Genomic DNA, 18298 nt, shown 5'->3' on the forward strand with positions numbered 1-18298 from the left:
GATATATATTTGTGTATGATTTATTTGGATTTGGGGAAACAGTATCTATCTTTTCAAGGATACTTTCAAAATCAGCATATATCACAAACGGATGTTTTATAGATTTCTTAAAATCTTTGAATGATATGTTTGAACCTGCTTTTGGGAAATTGATTACGGTTGATTTATGATTACTACAATATTTTGAAGGTTGATGTAATTGTTCTTTTGTGTGAAAGGAGTTGAGACATCTCTTACAAGGATACGTTTTACATTTTTCTCTTATATATTTGTGATTTGGTTAATCTTGAGAAATTTTTGATGAAAGCATAATGTGATTTTTCCTCTGAAGTAAAGTGGAGAAAGTCAATTTGTGTTTCATCATTTTTATAGTTGTTTGAAAATTTTAATATCTGAACTTTGTTTGTATCCATTAATCCATATACATTAACAGATAGATTATTCATTTTCTCAAATTTAGGAATATCTCTCAATGACATTAGAAACTTTAAATCTTTAACATTTAATGTATTCTCATAGTTCTTGTAATGTTCAACCCTTTCAGGTTTCCATTGTGGAGGATGTAAATGAGCAAGAACACTCTTTGTTTTGAATATTATTATCTTTGTTTTGAATATTAACAACCGCTTTCTTAAGTTTTATCTCTTTTGGTTAATCAATATAAGAAGAAGCTTGAAGAGGATCTGATTTTAAGATATCTAAAAAGATTATTTTTTGTGATAGTAAATCCACTACCTACTATAGTGTTATCAACATCTTGTTCCTCTCTCTGGAGATCATTGTAAACATCACATCTTACAAAATCTTGAAATGATGCGATAAAGTGTGGGTTTGTCCTCGTATACGGAGTAGTCTCATCATCTTGTCTTACCATTTTCAATTTTACTCCCATATAAAACTTAAAAGTTTTCATTTCACCTAATGTGTTTTTAATTATAGTTTCAATACTTTGTTTTACCATATCAACAGCTTCCGTGATTGAAGATGGTCCAGGGTCTTGAAAACGAAACAATCTTATTTTTATATGCCCTTTAAATGGCCTATCAGTGTTTTCAATGGAGAATTTAGCTTCCCTTTCTTCATTGTTCTTGTGTTTGCGTGATTGAAGGTGTTTATTATAATTTTTTTTAAAGAATATCATTATCACAATGTTTTGTTTTTTGGTCAAGTGGAGATATTTGTTTGAAAAGATTGAATGTGTGTTTGTTGGTTGGAAGGTGTTTTTTATAATATTTATATTCGTGATTACAAACATCGCAGTACGTTGTATTCACCATATTTATAAAATAAAACTTTGCTTAAACTAAAATTTTCTTGATGAAAATTCCATTTAATTTATAGGTGAATCTGTGCTTAAAACAATTTTATCCTCCAACTTTTTTCACTTAATAAATACAATGCATAAAGACACAAAAGACAAGTTTCAATCAATCTCTTCATTTGTAAAAGATACTGAGGAATATGTTGATGTGGATTTTTTTAACCTACCCCGTTGTGATCGCTGAAGGATTCTACCTGGCCGATTGTGGAATCCTATTTGACTTCAGGCAGAGTTTAACGTTTGTCCGATTTGGTTATAAAATCCTGCATAAAACCCATTGACACTGATAACCGATGTCCACACAAGTCCTTCCTTGTGAAACAATTTATTATTCTAATTATACACCACACTTCTCACCCTCGTACAATGAACTTAAGAATCCCCATTGATTGCAATATTATTTGGTTCTATTTCATTTATTCTTACTTTTAGTTAAGAGTTAGACCAACCCGATTCAATTCACTTCCACATTGCATCAGAGAGTTTTATTCTAACTTGGTACTTGGTCAGTTCCAAGGAGCACAAGCCACTGAGATTCTATACTTCCTCAGGTACTTGCACTGAAACAATTTTACATTTCAAAGCATTTTATACTTTCATGGGAGAGTGGTGGGGGCTATCAACCCAGACTGCAGACGTGTCCTTTTAGGTGAGAAGCCACTATGTACATTTCGAGGCAAAGGTTCGCTGTTATCAGCTCAGGTCACACCGCCCCAGACAGACATTTATCAACATTTAGGGCAAAAGTCTCTTGGCCAGAAAGGACAGCCAATTCAACTTATAGCATAAAACTTGCATTTCTAAAACTCCAATTGTTACAATTTAGAATACATTAATATAAATTTTTCCCCCACAATGTCAAGGATGTAAAATTGAATAAAGATAAATATAACAACTATTGGATAAAACAATTATGGTGAATAATACGAGTTCTTCAATTTCCTTCAGTGGAAGGGCTTTTTGTATATCTGGAAGAACTTCAATTAAAGTAGCTCTAACAAACGTTTCTCCTCTCCTTCTGGCAATATATTCAAAACTAGAAAAAGCAATGAAACAAGAAAAAGCATCAAAAAAGAAAAACCTCATGGATGAAGCTTTAGAAAGAAAAGATAAGACCATCTGTAATATGCAAGGAGAAATTTGTATTTTTTTTCAACAACCCTAAAGATGTAAATCCTGATTAAATAAAGGATGTTAATATATCAGGTAAAATGACATTTCGTTCAATAGTAGTTAAGGACCATTTTAAAATTACCTTTAATATAAAAAATGTAGTAGTTGAATCTGTTAATGAAAAAAGTATATAGATATAGGTGGTAATGTTTTTTTTCTACTTATTAAATACGAGTCATTATTCAACTGAAGATTTTGAAGATTATGAGAGTGATGATAGTATCTCTGTTGGAACAGAAGACAGTTATGATACTGAGAGTTTGTGTTCAAACGATAGTGATGAAAGTAGTTTTATAGATGGTTGTGAAAGCACTAATGAAAGTACCGAAGATGAATTTTATTTGAAGTAAAGTTTTACGATATAAATATGAATAGTTTACTAGACTTTGAGCCTCTTGAATTTCCTGATTCTACACATGACAAATTTGAAAATTGTCTTGCGTGTGAAAGACGGGGATTGAACACAGAGTCAAAAGCCTATAAACAATGTATATTCTGTGATTATCTTCGAATTAATGATAATTAAAAAATATAAAAAGGAATATAATTCTTTGAGATTTACACCAAAAATGAATTACTTTTCAAGATTGATTCGAGAAATGAATGTAAAGTATAAGGGTGATAATACACCTTTTCTTACAAGGTGTGTATAATCCATATATATATATGTATATATATATATGTATATATATATATATATATATATATATATATATATATATATATATATATATATATATATATATATATATATATATATATATATATATATATATGTAAAAGAGACTGAACAAATGACGATCATGTTTCGTTGATTGATGATTTATATTATTAACGATTGTCTTTTTCAGGGAAATATCAACACAAGATATTGTATAAATAAAATAATGGATTATCTTGAAATTAAACCTGAACTTAGGATAAAACAGAGTTTCTAAAAAAGCCAATAAAAATTAAATAACCTGTTTTCCAAATATATAAATGAATCATTTTTTTTTTACCCATTTGGGAAAATAAGATAAAATTTAACATCCATAAAAATCTTCCAAATTCATTAAGATGCCTCATAATTGGTTCAAGCAGATGTGGAAAAACCTGCTTACTTTTAAAGATGCTCCTTACTCCCAACTTTTTAGATTATGATAATTTAATAATTTTCACAAAGTCAAGTTTTCAACCTGAGTATCAACTACTCTCACAAGGTTTTAATGCTGGTCTTCAAAAAGAAGATATAATCGGTTTATTTAAACTTCAAAACAAACTAAATGATTACAACATTGAAGATATAATACAACTATTTTGTGATACACAGAGATGTAAAAAGAAATCAAAGCTGATATCTTGTATTCTTAGTGATAATACAGATGATATACCTTCTCTCCAAGATTTGAATAAATCAAAAAATAACCTCATTATCTTTGATGATTGTGTTCATGAGAGAAACCAAACGGTAATGGATAGCATCCACACAAGAGGGAGACATTCTTCTTGCAATTGTATTTATCTTAGTCAATCATACTTTCAACTCCCTCGTCGCTTAATAAGAAACAATGCTAATACTTTTATTTTATTCACGTTAAATTCAATAGATATAAACAATTTTTGGAGAGACAATTGTTCTACATTATGTAGTAAAAAGGAATTTGGGGATTATATGAAGCACACGACTGAAAAATAAAAAAAAAATATTGTTGTGAAACAAGATGAGATATTAAGGGATATATTTTTAGATCTTCGGGGAGGATCTCGAAGTCTTACTCCCGTTGTTGTTCTTCACCTTCTTCTTGTGAACTTTTTTGTCTCACAGCCTACAGTTTTCATCGAAACTTCCTGAAACCTGGCATATATATGTAAAAATACCCTGCGCAGACAGTAACCATCTCCGATTTTGAAAATTCCTCCTAGAAAAAAAGTTATGATGTCCAAATATCTCTGCTAATGGAAATCGCCTAAAAAATTATCTCCGAAACTAGGCAAGCTTTTTGAATTCTGTTTGCGGGAATTGAACAGCGCATTAGCAGAGATGAATTACCGCACATATGATACATCACTATGACGTCATATCAATTTTTATGACGTCATTCCTATTTTTTGACATTTTTTGTTTCACAACCCAGAGTTTTCATCGGATCTTCGTGAAACTTGCCATGTATATGCAGAAAGCCCATGTGCAGGCAGTAACCATCTTCGATTTTGGCAATTCTTCCTAGAAAAAAAAAGTTGACGTCATAATATCGCTGCTAATGGAAATCGCCTATACCATTATCTCCGAAACTGGGCAAGCTGTTTGAATTTTGTTTGCGGGAATCAAGCCGGGCATTAGCACAGATAATTTCTCGCAAACCTGATACATCACAATGACGTCATATTCGTTTTTATGACGTAATCATTCAGAGGACAAGGATCTTAGCTCATTTGAGCTTGTTTATTTTATAAACAATTGCATATATAAATGGCAACTATTATTATAAATCTTGTGGGTAAATCTGCTTCAGGAAAAAACTTTCATCAATCAAGGTTCTTGAATAGTACAAATGAAAATATTGTAAATTTTCTAAAAAACTACTATGTGATTCGTATTGTATCAACAACAACCAGAGCAATGCGACCTGGAGCAGTAGCGGGTGAGGATTATTACTATATTTCAGAAGAAGAACATATGCGATTGAGGAATGAAGGTCAAATATTTGAGGATGTTTCTCTTGGTACAACAAAATATTCAAATTGTAAGAGTGAGTTAAAGAAACTAAAATCTGGTGGTCTTGAGATATTACAAACTAATCCAGAAGGAATGAGACAAATTATTAAACATCTGAGTGGTAATGGAGTTAAGATTTTATCATTCGGTTTTGATGTTGATGAAGAAGCTCAGCGCAAACGTATGAAAAGCAGAGATACAAGTATTAGTGAAGAAGAAATTACAACTCGTATTAATGTGAATAAAGAATATGATGAAATATTTAAAGAAAAGGATTTATTTTAACACATCTACTTTAGTGATGAAGAAAAGGAAAATTTCCCTGTTGACCTTTATAATTCAGTGAATGATATTTTCTAATAAATAAATCGATGCGAAAGAAGGAGCAAGAAAATTTAAGGAACATCAAGAGTTGGTTTCAAAAGTTGTAAAACAACAGGAAGACACTAGAGGGGGAGCACTCGGGAGAGTGCAAAACCTCCGCCGCCAATACTGCTGGGTCACTCAAGTGAACCTTATATTTTATTCATTAAATATGATGTCAACAATGCTGACAGAGTTATAGTTATTTTCTCCAACATCTTTTTTTTGGGGGGGGGGGGTTGGAAATCACTTAAAACATGTAGAAATGAAAAAAAAGTTTTTTCTTTTTTTTTTTGGGGGGGGGTGGTAATTTTTTTGGGGGGGTTGGAAATCACAAAACATGTAAAAATGCAAAAAAAAATTCTCAAACTTTTTTGGGGGGGGTTGGAAATCACTTAAAACATGTAGAAATGCAAAAAAAAATTCTCTATTTTTTCGGGGGTAACAATTTTTTTTGGGGGGGGGTTGGAAATCACTTAAAACATGTAGAAATGCAAAAAAATAATTCTCTAACAATTTTTTTTTGGGGGGGTAACAATTTTTGGGGGGAGGGGTTGGAAATCACTTAAAACATGTAGAAATGCAAAAAAAAATTTTTGGGGGGGGGTAAAAAAATTTTTTAGGGGGGGGTTGGAAATCACTTAATACGTAGAAATGCAGAAAAATAATTTTCTCTAACAATTTTTTTTGGGGGGGGGACCAAGTCCAAAATTTAATGGCATGATCCTTGGACCTTGGACCCCCCCCCCCCACCAAGTTTCGTCGAAATCCGTCGAGGTGTTTTTCCGTAATACTGTTCACAAACAAACAAACAAACAAACAGAAAGGGGTGAAAACAGTAACCTCCATCCATCTTCGAAGATGGCGGAGGTTAATAAAGAAGAAATGCAGACAGAAACTAACAGGTGAAGAAGCATTTGAAAGAAAACAAGATAAATTTTTTAAACGACTTTAAAAAACTTCCCAAGAAAAAATTATAGATGCTTCCACAGTTCCCACAATAGAATATACTCCTAAAAAAACTTCAATGTTGAAATATTTCAGTCAAATGACGAAGGAAGAATTAGAGCATATAGGAGAAATTAGAATATGATGATGAGGATTATTTCAACAACTGGAAGAGATTAATCAACCCCCTGATTATATTGTGAAGGCTGTTCAAAACAATGAATATTCAGTGGATTCAAAAACCAAAGCAGGACTCATTCCAACAGAACAACCATCTTGTTCAAGAAAAGGGATTGATATTTAATGATGATTAAGGTTCTTGAGTTATGCTCAACCCCTTGTTAAACTAACTCTGAGATTAATGTTTCTTCTAACAAAAGATGGAAGACAAGGTTCAACTGTGAGGGATGAATCAAAGTATTTTGATAAACCATTGGGTATGAAAAATAAGGATGATAGAGTATATATTGATCTGCTGGATTCTCTTAATTATAGGTTTAGTCTATCTGGTAAAAGTAGGAAGAATGAGGAGATGCACATTATTCAGGCTTTACGTAGGCTTGGTTCAGGTGTTAGTTTTCTTCCAAATGACCCATCACAATTCGTTAATCGACTGTTATTGCTGTTAGGTAGTAAGAAGGCTGGAAATAACAATTGTTTTAATGAAGCATCAGCCATTTTAGACCAGTTGATGAACATGAAAATAATTAATAAATGTCAATACAATGACATTTTATCCCATATTAAATAAGAATAGAAGCACAATCCTTCGTTTTAATTACACAACAAGCGTCCACACATCTTCATTCCTATACCCACGACAACTTGACGCAACAAAAGAATATGAGGCGTCTTTATTGTCCATGGAAACTTATAATACCTTGTTTAATATCACCGAGAAAAATGACAAGTTTAGTTATAATCCAGGAATTGAATACAAAACGATAACAGTTTCACCCGGAGCATATGAGATTTCTCAAATATCTTAGGAAATTGCTCACCTTATGAAAGAACAGGGTGATGAACCAAAAAATATTGTTATAGATATTCAAAAACAAACTTCAAAATCAACGATTAAACTTAAAAACAACTACAAGGTTCATTTCACAATTGATAATTCATTTAGAGAGTTATTGGGTTTCTCAAAAAAGATTGAAACTAATGGGACGTTTTACAGTGATAGTCATTCAATTATTCTCAGGCATAAATTCGATATTAATTCACTGTGATTTGATTGATGGTGCCTATAATGATGGAATAAGAACAAATACAATATTTTCATTCAGTGCATACTCAACCCCAATTGGTTATAAATTCAATATGGAACCCAAAAATCTGGTTTATCTACCTCTATCAGGAAAAACCATATACAGAGTAAATTTTTGGATAACCGACCAAGATAATCGCATGATTTCTTTTAACGGAGAAATTATATCAATTAGAATTCACCTACGTGAAATTTTCCAATAAATAAATACGATGGTTATTGTGAGGAAACACAAGTTGGGAAAATATAAAATAATTACAGGGGTTGGGATGTTCCTTTCCCCATACTACAAGGGTGAAGGTATGTATCTTGGTAGAGGATACTATCAACCTAAGAGACAAAGGGGTCTAGGACATCAATTTAGAAAAAAAGGAGATGTAATAATTGACACTCTAATGGGTATAGGTTCAACTATTCTTAAACATAAAGACCTAATTGGTTCAACTGCTTCTGCTGTGGAAAATGTAGCAGGTGCTATAAAGAGTATAAAAGATGCCCAATAGAAATCTCATAAATTACAAGCAATAAAAGAAATTAAGAAAGGCAAAACTCAGTTGTCTCCCCAAGAATGACAGAAAATAATTCAAATACTTGGGTCAGGGTTTCAAAAGTTTTAACATCTTTTTCCTCAATAAATACAAGTTTGGAAGCAATTGATAGTATCTATGATTTGGATGATACCTTTGTCATCTCAAACTCCACTAAAAAAAGGAAGACTACTTCAAGGTAAATGCAATAACTGGAACAGACTGGAATGCAAATGGAACAAAAAGTTTTGAAATAAATAATCAACAAACTTATTTGAATCGAGCTGAAAGTTTCTTGCGTAAATAAATTTACATTAACGAAGCCTACGAATAACACAAATGCTCCACTCATAAATTATTTCTTCTGGAAAATGTTTGATAGTGTTCGTTTGTATATTGGAACACAAGAAGTTGAAGCGGTTGATTATGTCTCTGCTACATCTGAAATGATGAAATTTACACGATATTCATTTAGTGATAGAATGGGAAAGGGAACTGTCGAAGGTTTTATTCCTGATATGGCAACGGGAACAAGCACAGACCCTGGATATAGTCAAAGGAAAGGAATGTATAATGATGATACAAAAACAGGTAATAGTTTTACTGTGGCAGTTCCTCTTAAAGGTATATTTGGATTTTATGATCATGATAAAGTTCTGTATGGTCTTAAAATTAGATTTCAACTGCAAAGGAATGATAATGAAAATAGATTCTTTTTGGTGTGGCGAATGTTTTGCTGCTCAGAATACATTTCTAAATGATGAAATTAGTTGGTATATTAGTGAATATACTCCTAATCTTAAAACAGAGATGTTGAATAGAAGACTTAACTCAAAGAAACCACTCAATGTATCATATCTTAAAAGAAGATGCCAACACGTTAAACGGAACCAAACCACTTTGGAAATTAATGTTAAAAGAAAATTAAATGAGTCAATTTTACATTTGCTTGTATGGGAGGGGGAGGGGATAGGTGGGGAGGAAGTGTCTCCTATTTTGAGCTTTTGGGGCTTGGGTCAGAATGTTTTTCCCTTTTCCCCCATTCATTTGAATGGGTGTCCCAGAAACCCCATTTATCATCTACTGATGTCACAACCATATCCATCTTCCTTCCCCACCCTATCCCTTTGTCATTCTCAGACATTATCGAGAAACAATCCTTCTATGGAGTCGCATTCTCAGATTCTTTGAGTTTTATTTATTTATTGCTCAATCCCCATATCATTCTGCAACTGACAATCGCTCGACTATGTTCGCTTTGATTGTTCCTTTCCTTTTTTTGTAAGCAAATAAAGGCTCTCCGTGCTTAAGATGACCAAACGGTGGGATTCTAAACACTGCTCATTTGGAACATGCACATCGATCTTTCAGAGTTGGCTGCTTATTTAATTCTCCAAAAAGACACAGTATTGGAATGCAGTCGAAACTCGTATAAAATGCCATGTTTTGTTGTTTTTGTCTTTAGGGGCTGTCACACATTGACGTTTTACCCAGCGTATGGCAACGTATCAAAATGTATGTAAAACGCTGGCATACGCTGAACTATTGATGTTTTTTTTTTAAGTTTTTGGCATATTCATAATGAGTTGGACGTATGCATAACGTATTAGTAACGTACACAGAACGTTTCGATAACTTATGCCAACGAATGCTTAGCGTGTTGGCGGCGTTCACAACGTATGCCCAACGATATTCGAACGTATGCATAGCGCGTGGCAGCGTATCGCCGACGATCACGTGGTGTAGGCTATTAAAAGGCTGCGGCTCGATGATTCAAATCATCACCGCACTAGACATCGAAGTGTCAAGGCCCTGTCACACCTTGACATTTTAGCCAGCGTATGCCGACATATGAAAAATTTGCCGAATACGCTGACACACGTCGAATACATTATGGGTAAGTTTTGTATACGTTAAGAGCACACTGAAGCACGCTGGCATACGTCGTAGTACGCCGAGCTCGTCGACAAGTTTTAACATGCTCAAAAATTTTTGACGTATGCCAGCGTATGACTCAAACGTTCCGCATACGCTGGCCATAAGTTGTAGGCACGTTATGCGATCGTTGACACACGTCGACACACGCTACTTGTAAGTTACTCGTAAGTCGAAACACGTCGAGGTAATGTTTAACGTACCTGAAACTTCTTTCGAACCTATGAGTAACGTGCTTTGAACCTATGTATAACGTATCTCCAACGCACATTGACGTATGTAGACCTATTTGATTGACGTCTTCTGGACGACCACAGAACTTACTGAACGTGTTTCTAACTTACAGCTACCATATAATGGCGTGTTGTCAGCGTTTAGAGGAATTGGTATATAAAAATGGGCTTCACAGGAGGAACCCGTCAGTGTTTCAGACTCCATGGTGAGTACATGTCCATGTCAGTAGTATCAATAGTTGTAGTGGGTAAGCATGTCATTAGTAGTCATAGTAGTAGGTGAGCATGTCATTAGTAGTCGTAGTAGTATGTGAGCGTGTCATTAGTAGTAGTAGTAGGTCCATGTCAGTAGTAGTAGGTGAGTGTGATGTTGTGTAGGTGAGGGTTGTGGGTGATGATGGATCCTCCTTGCGTCCGCGTGTCAACATCACCGTCATGACAACAATCGAAGTGTCAACATACCGTCATGCCGAAGAAGAAAAAAACAAACAAACAAAAAAAAAAACATGGAGTCTGGAACACTGACGGGTTACTCCTGTAAAGCCCATTTTTATATACCAATTCCCCTAAACGCTGCTAATACGCCATTAAATGGTAGCTGTAAGTTAGAAACACGTTCAGTAAGTTCTGTGGTCGTCCGGAAGACGTCAAATACGTCTTCATATGTCAATATGCGTTGGAGATACGTTATACATAGGTTAAAAGCACGTTACTCATAGGTTAGAAATAAGTTTCGGGTACGCTAAACATTACCTCGACGTGTTTCGACTTATGAGTAACTTACAAGTAACGTGTCGACGTGTGTCAACGATCGCGTAACGTGCCTACATCTTATGGCCAGCGTATGCGGAACGTGAATCATACGCTGGCATACGTCAAAAAATTTTGAGCATGTTAAAACTTGTCGACGAGCTCGGCGTACTACGACGTATGCCAGCGTGCTTCAGCGTGCTCTTAACGTATACAAAACTTACCCATAACGTATTCGACGTGTGCCAGCGTTTTAGACAAATTTTTCATATGTCGGCATACACTGGCTAAATCGTCAAGGTGTGACAGCCCCTTTAGCAGAACGGATTCATGGTTTGTCTTGCGTCATCACCATGATGGATGGAGTAAAGGAAACCATAATCGAAATTGTGTATGCTGATGACATGTTGAGAAGGGGATTGACACTCACATTTCGATGAAACATATTGTTTCACCCAGACCAGTCAAACATTTTTATTATGTCACTCCTGAAGGACCATCTTCCTCATCTTCTTGTGATCAACTTCAACATAAAGTACTTTGCTCAAACTTGGCACGCACGGGTTCTAATCTGGCCTTTACAACTGTAGAGGCGGCTGATGTCATAATGCCAAGCCGTTCCCTTGTAGTGAACATCTAACTGCATACAAAACATTTGTATGTGGAGTTGTGCAAGATGTCTTCCCTGTTTTAGCTGGGTTCACCCCCTCACTGCCTCCTCCCCCCTCCCCTCCTTTTTCATCTCCCACATCTCACCAGTGCATTCTTGGATGTAAAGGAGGCTAAAAATCCGACCATCGTTAGCACTACCCTCCATGAGGACGAGGTCTCCTTTCCTCCCATTGTCAGGTTGGTCGCCACTTTGACTTTTACTGCTTTTCAGGTGATCTTTACATTCCTTACCCTTTCCGCTGTCCATTCTTCTCAACCTAAAAAGGTCACGTGTTCAGCCAAACTTTTTCTCTCTTCCTCTTCTGTCGTTGTATCTGTTCTATCGCCTCTTCTCTCTATCTGGCATTTTGCCTGCTTACAACCGCCTCGTGTGGTCACTCCGGAAAGACCAACTTGCTAATCCAACTCAAAGTAGCCACACAATCTTTTGTTTGTTTATTAGTCCCATGTTGACCTGTCTGTACCATCTCATTGTGTTTTTTGCTTACAAACCTAGATATATTCCTACCTTATAATCTGTACTCTGCAGAGAGAGCACCGGTGTGGCTGAACCAGTCTCATAAGGTGTGTGTGTGTGTGTGTTTTTAAAAAAATGTTTTTAATGTGTCCTACTTTTCAGAAATTATTTCAAAAAATCCACGTTTGCATTGACTTCTGAGGATAAACCTTGATTATGATTCTTTTTATGAATGTATTTGGCTCAGACCTCATAAAATCATTCAACATATGGTGCATTAGAAGGTCTGCTCATTTTGTGCTGAGTACATGTTTTATCACTACCGTCATGTGCTATGAACACTCGTACCGTACCGACTAGACCAGACCAGGCTTGTGTCCAATGGGATATTGTTACTGGCACACCTTCTGGTGGAATTCCACACCTCCCTCCACAGCACCCCATGTGCTTCTTCCTTCTTTCTTTCAAAGATCGAGGCTCATTGAAGAGCAAGGTGACAGAAGGTATGAACTCTCAAACTGCCTTCTGCCACCACTACTCTCTGGTGCATCTTTGTGCGTGCGTGCGTGTGTACACATCTGTGTGTAGGGGTGTGTGCTCACGTACACATTTGTGTGTAGGGGAGTGTGCGTGACTGTCTCACTGACTCACTTGCTCACTCATTCACTCACCGAGTATCACTGTCTGTCGGTGAGGTCAATCAAGTGCAAGACCTCGTTTAGTTGAAAGTGAAATTATTTGTAGTTACTTTCTTGGTATTATTCCACATTTTCATTTACAATAATTATCATTCACCAGTCCATCATATCTAGGTTTCCTGCAGGGCTAATTGTGTGCAGGTATTCAAGGGTTTCGAGCTGTGGCTTCAACCTGCAGCCCGGCTCACCCCACGCAGAGACAAAGCCATGGTTTATTGATGCGTTTGCTGCCTTATTTATTTCAATTTGAGACGCCAGGCTAGTTTGACTGCCAAGACCCGATGACTGATTATCGTATCCTTTATATAACCCACCGCGCTTTTGTGCTGCCAGCCAATTGGCCACAAGGATAACAATAATAATCGCATTATTATTAATCGCTCAAGGACCCGTGAGCATGTCGCTTTGTGGAGTTTTGAGTGGTTCCATGAATTTCTACCAAAGGGCGACAAGGAACCGACAAGGAGACCACAGGAAGATGAAAGTAGTGATGAACAATCGGTTTCATGAATTTTGAGGAATGTACGTTTTGCCATCGTACTCGCGCACCATGCTCCGTTGGTTACCGGTTGTGTTGGATTTGGAGCTGCCATCACAGTTAGAACCTTTAGACTTTTTAAGATTCAAGACTGTTGTAAGTTTGGACATACTTCGTGAAACGGAAGTCGTACTGCCATTGCTTTCCTTCTGTTTACTGAAGACCATTCACAGGTGTTTATGCACTTCAGATTCATCTGTTTTCAATGAAGTGTCAATGTATCTGGTTTTCTCCACTTCACATCATCCACCTGTTTGTTTAAGAAGAATAAACTTTTTTTCTTTTTTTTTTAACCATCGATAAATTATCCGTGGAAACGAGATGGACACTTTTAGTCTAATTTTGTCAATAATGTGTGCAAATCATCCGAGGTAAAAAGCCTAGTGTTGGTTTAACGGTTAATATGGCTGGCTTAATATCTTAGGGTCTTGAGTTTGCTCCCCTGTCGGGCCGTTACATAGCACCAGGTCGGGTTCACTTAGCCTGTGTCATCCTTCAAAGGTCGGCAAAATGAGTACCACATTACTGGAAATGGGGGGGGGGCACAGCATCAATGGCACAGCAGTGCTCCCAGCAATGATGCAACCAGCGGCCATAGGCTGTATACAAAGTTGTGATTATCTTGGGTAAATATCCATAGTCTATTCTTCCTCCTGCTTCTTTTCGGAACTTCATTCTACCTGCATTTCCCGATACAATAATCTGTTCTTTTCATACCAGCAATCGGATTCATATGCCTGGTGTTGGATTAATGGTGAGGGTGGTGGGCTTGGGATCCTAGGGTCCTGAGTTCAAATCCTGCTCAGCTGTTGAATTAATACCAGGTGGGGTTAACTCGACGTGTCATCCGTCCGAGGTCGGCAAAATGAGTGCCAGCATGCTGGTATCGTGTGTCGGAATGGCGACCCATCCAGGATTGTACACAATAGCCAAGGAGATTGTTTAAGCAGCACCAATGCTCTGCACAGAGGATGGGCCCAATGGATGGATGGATGGATGGAATCGGATTCATTGGGACTACTATTATATTCAGTGTTGTGATCCTGACTTTAACAACTCTCTCCACTGATATTTCGCTCGGTGTTCTTGGCTTGTGCCAGAGACTTCATGTGCCTTTTACATTGAACGTGAACTTTTGTGCCGGTACTCCACCCAAGCCTGGGACACTTGTTCGGGCTGATACGACAGGTCATTGATGCCAAATTATTTTGGGGTGAATGAACATCATAAAAAGCAAGGAAGAAACGGAACGCTTAATATCATTCCAAAGACTCCATAATAAATTTCAATTGTTGGTGTTATCGCATTGATTGCCTCACCACATCGTTTCCAGATTCTTCAATTTTAATAATTACTTCGAGGCATTGCTCAGAGATCAACTACTTCTGGCCATGGTCGACTGATGATGATGATGATGATGATGATGATGATGATGATGATGATGATGATTGGACATTTTTGGGACTTTGTTCACTGCGACAGGACCTGGAAGAGCAAGCAGTGTATAATGCCAAAATACACCGCCTGATGAATGTGAATACAACGTGTGCGTTATGGCAGTTGAGTTGTGCTAATTTGAGGCTACATGTGCTATATGTGATACTCATTTGACACTCGGATAAAATGCAATTCACATTTCTTGGACGGAAACTTGGGCCGTACCAAAACCTATCGGAGGTCAGATTTTTTTTTTTTTCTGGAGAAAGCTCCATCGCTGCTAGGGTTTATGGAGACAACATTCCATAACATTGGCTTGGGAGGGGGAAAACAGACATGGAGTTAATTGAGTGTCAAAGATCACTAACTGATGCCAAGACTCATTGTGCCATCATCAAATTACTGAAAAGTGGACAATGTCAGTGGTGCTTACTTACTGTGTTCCAAAGATCAAGTATGTGAAGTTCCACAGTTAGAACGAACCATTGGACATGCATTATAAGGAGTTTGTGGACATAGGTGTATCTTGCTCGACCTGGCGGCCCTTTATGGTAAAGCTCTTTGACAGACCTGTTTATTTGGTGAATAAAAGATAATGATGATGGAAAACGATAATCACAGATTAAAATGAATAGCTGTAACATTAGTGGGCAAACAACAGATCGATACAGCAAATGTGATTGAAAACCTGGAGTCTGAGCATCTCGAGACAAAGTGCTCAAAATATATAAATATATAGAAGATAGGTTTTTTATCATTGTTCTTGTTCCAATTTTAAAATTGTGAACTTTTAAAACTACACCCTGAAAATACAATCCAAGTTTGGTCCTGGCTTTTCACATTCAACGTCATGGCCACACCAACAAAAACATTGATGAAACAAAACCCCCGTCCACCTTTGTTGGTGGAGGTAATGAGAACGGCACTCGGTGGAGCGCAGAACTCTGCCAAGCTGAACACTTTAAGTGTTGTGTCCCAATGATGGGCTGGATCTGCATCCGGACGTGACCCAAAATCAAATCGCCTTGTTCTTGTCACCTACCCAACTCATCCACCAAGTTTTGTCATAGCTCGTCCACAACTTTTTCTACTATCATGCTATGCATAGTTTTTCGCCCCATATCTTGATGGTGAAAATTCATTGAAAGATTAAAAAACACTAGTATCCAGATCCAGATTTGGATCTTCACCAAAATCGAATCGATTCTTCCATGTCACACACCCAACCTGTCCACCAAGTTTTTTTTTTTTGTTTGTTTTTTTTAATCCGAATCCATATACAACTTTTTGAGATATGCTCACAAACAGACAGGTGAAACATAACCTCTGTCCACCTTCGGTGGTGGAGGGTAAAGACGTACCAGTTGGAACAATCATTACAAAGTTGGAATCAAGAAGTAAAGATTGTCGTCTTGATAGAATTGTCATGCATATGCCAATGTGCAGGACATAAAGCAAGGATGTATAAAGGCCATGAGCACCTGCTGTGAACACGTCACATTTTAACCATAGCTATGGATGATAAGGTCCCCCACATCCACATCCACCAAGCCTCTACAGAGTACACAATTTCATGTAAAATCAACATCCATGTACAATTAACACATGACCACAAGGACCACGTGTCGGGACGTTTTCCATTGAAAGTGTTGTGAGCGACACGCCACCCTGTTCTAGGGATACATACGCACCGTTCACACCCTTTACTTCCTATGCCCAATGTCGTGACTCGTGAGGACCATGGCAAATGTTTTGTTTTCTCAAATGACAATGGGGAGAATTGTGGTTCATTTAGGATCTGAGAATGGCTGATGTATCTTGATCTTGTGGATCGGGCATTACGTGGCGGAGGTATGAGCTCTCCCACGTGCCCTTCTGGTTTATTCAAGAATTTTGGGTCATTCAAGGAATGCTGATGACATTTTAAAGAATACAAATAACACGAGTTTGCCTCTTGGTGTTCCTATTCGAACCCCAAGAATTCTAGATCTTGTTGCAGGAAACCCAGATTCAAATCTCATTTACCATGTGTGTTTGTCCTTTGTTGACTAATGTAATGTATGTACAAGATCCTCCATGAGCCATAGATCAATCTCAAGAAAAAGAGAATTTTGATCTCACGTAATAAATGCTCAAGGAGGAGCTTTGTATTATAAATGATGCAAATAGCAGACATGATGAAGTGTTGCTGGTGAAGTTGATGAAGAATGAGTTAAACTTGTGCTTTTCATTCTTCACAAGTCATTTTCATGGGAACTTGCTTATTTTCTCTCATTTTAAAAAATCTATATATTTACGTGCTGTTTGAAGATCTTTTATTTGTTTAGTTGATTACCTCCACCGCCGGAGGTGGACAGAGGTAACTATGTTTTCACCCTGTCTGTCTCTGTCAGTCTGTTTGTCTGTGAGTAGGATATCTCAAAATGTTGTGGATGGATTTGGATGAAATTTTGTGGACAGGTTGGTTGTGTGACATGGCCGAATTTATTAGACTTGGCAAAGATCCGAATCTGGTTCCAGATACTCGAATTTTTTAAGTGATTCTTCACCATTCATAGATGGTACCAAAACGATATTTTGCATGATATCTCAAAAAGTTATGGACGGATTATGACGAAACTTGGTGGATGAGTTGGTTTGGTGACCAGAACAAGTAGATTCGATTTTGGTTAATGTCCAAATGCAGATCCGGCCAATGAGTGGGATACAAAACATGGACTGTTCAGACTCTCTCCCAAGTGCTGTTCTCGTTGGTTTTGCAATCCACAGATATGTGTCTCAGATAGAGAAACATGGTAAGCAGTGCAATTTGGCAAATACATTGTGCATAAGAGATTGCAATGAAAGCTTCTGAACTCATGCAGTCATCAAAAGGTTCCTACAATCGGATTTTACGATTACCGTACATGGCTGTCATTGTGTCCTAATTGACGTTCCAAACTCACTGCACCTTGTATCCTGGTTGATATGCCTGGCTGGCTGCACCTTGCAATCCTGGTTGATATGCCCAGCTTTCTGCACCTTGCATCCCCGTTGACATGCCCAGCTGGCTGTACCTTGCGTCCCGGTTGACGTGCCAGGCTGGCTGAACCTTGCATCCCAGTTGACGTGCCTGGCTGGCTGCACCTTGCATCCTGGTTGACATGCCTGGCTGGCTGAACCTTGCGTCCTGGTTGACATGCCTGGCTGGCTGCACCTTGCGTCCCGGTTGACGTGCCCAGCTGGCTGTACCTTGTGTCCCAGTTGACATGTCCAGCTGGCTGCACCTTGCATCCCGGTTG

At 37.3% G+C, this 18298-nt stretch overlaps 1 protein-coding gene across 7 annotated transcripts in view; it reads left to right on the forward strand.

Moving 5' to 3' along the window:
- Positions 1 to 18298, forward strand: part of LOC147014478 (Krueppel-like factor 3) — an 88667-nt gene that overhangs the window by 26206 nt on the left and 44163 nt on the right. For 2 of the 7 annotated variants that reach the window (XM_085852434.1, XM_085852432.1), the window contains 2 exons: positions 9763 to 9812; positions 11975 to 12064. The exons of 3 other annotated variants lie outside the window; for them this stretch is intronic. The gene's annotated coding sequence lies outside the window, so the exon portion shown is untranslated. The remainder of the gene's footprint in view (positions 1 to 9762; positions 9813 to 11974; positions 12065 to 18298) is intronic. 2 more of the 7 variants (XM_085852433.1, XM_085852435.1) reach the window with 1 other exon arrangement.

The sequence above is a fragment of the Eptatretus burgeri genome, chromosome 13, assembly GCF_056783735.1.
Source record: "Eptatretus burgeri isolate ZD-2024b chromosome 13, Ebu_testis_v1, whole genome shotgun sequence".
Lineage (NCBI taxonomy): Eukaryota > Metazoa > Chordata > Myxini > Myxiniformes > Myxinidae > Eptatretus > Eptatretus burgeri.